Source organism: Dendroctonus ponderosae, unplaced genomic scaffold (assembly GCF_020466585.1).
Source record: "Dendroctonus ponderosae isolate FM_Combo_2020 unplaced genomic scaffold, Dpon_F_20191213v2 Dpon_F_20191213_4, whole genome shotgun sequence".
In the NCBI taxonomy this organism is placed as follows: Eukaryota; Metazoa; Arthropoda; class Insecta; order Coleoptera; family Curculionidae; genus Dendroctonus; species Dendroctonus ponderosae.
The window spans coordinates 14,542,498-14,543,785 of NW_026018611.1; positions in this window are offsets into that span (position 1 = coordinate 14,542,498).

Genomic DNA, 1,288 nt, shown 5'->3' on the forward strand with positions numbered 1-1,288 from the left:
AACCGCTAATGTCTATTGGAGTCAGATTTCTCTGAAGAAAGTTGACAAGAGCTTCACTAGAAGAATAAAAATAAAAAGACATGTACATCACGTATGCATTTGGTTTACCCTAGTTTTCAGTTTTGAAGGAAGCATTGGAAGAATTGGATACGAGCATAAAGATAAACGAAAAATCGATTCACAATATACAGTGTTATCCATTTTATGCTTGGGAAAGTAAAGTAAAAAAAGTCAAAATATTCAGATGGAGCCGAAAATTTTAATTCAATATAAAGATTAAACCTTGCCATTATACGTGAAAAACAATATAATTTAAATGTCCTCCACGGGACCTCCTACAGGCCTCAATCATTTTGAATCACTGTTCGGCACATTACCGGTAATATCTCAAACATAACTTTACGGGCTTTCAGTTGCTCAAGAGTTTGAGGAATGCGGGCGTAAAGACGATATTTTGCATAGCCCAACAAAAAGAAATCTAACGGTGTTAAGTCGCAGGATCTTGCGGGCCAATTGTATCTTGCGTACCAATACTGTAAATTTCTCTTGCAATGGKGCCTCAACTGCCAGTGTTGTGTGACTCGTTGCCCCATCCTGCTGGAACCACATGTGTTCCAGATCATAATCTGCACTTTATCTCCAAAAATGCCAAAAATGATCGGTTAACATGCGTCCATAGCGCTCACAATWGACTGTTATTGCTCTTCCTTGATTGTTTTCAAAAAAATACGGGCCAGTAACACCTCGGGACCATAATGCACACCATACGGTCACTAAACCAAAAACGCTTCGGATGACGTTTWCCTTTGACAAATATCAAATAGCAAGGTTTTACTTTCCTAATCTCGATTTGGGTAACSCGTTACTATACGCTCTCTTGACAGTTTAGAGAAGTTTCAGTTTYATTTAACAAAAAGACAAGTTGTAAGTTGTAACGAACCAAATCTGTTTAAAATAAATTGATCAGTATTGGAAAAGCCCGGAACCAGTTTCTTTGGAAATAGAACCGTCGTAGCGCAAATAGCGGGTAGCCTTTTGTGAGCGCGACAATCTACTTGACAAGGAAATCAATGAACTACAGCATCTGATGGAAAGAATCCAAACCAAATATGTTTTGCAAATCTTGTACAGTTTGCAATTAGTACGGTATCGTCTGCATAGATTTATCAAGAAACTGGAGATATTTGAAATGTGGGTTCATTGCCGAATTTACGCATATCTTGGTCTGAACATATTACCAACGAAGAAGTTCGTGGCGTACTGGATCAACGGAGAGACATTTTGACAC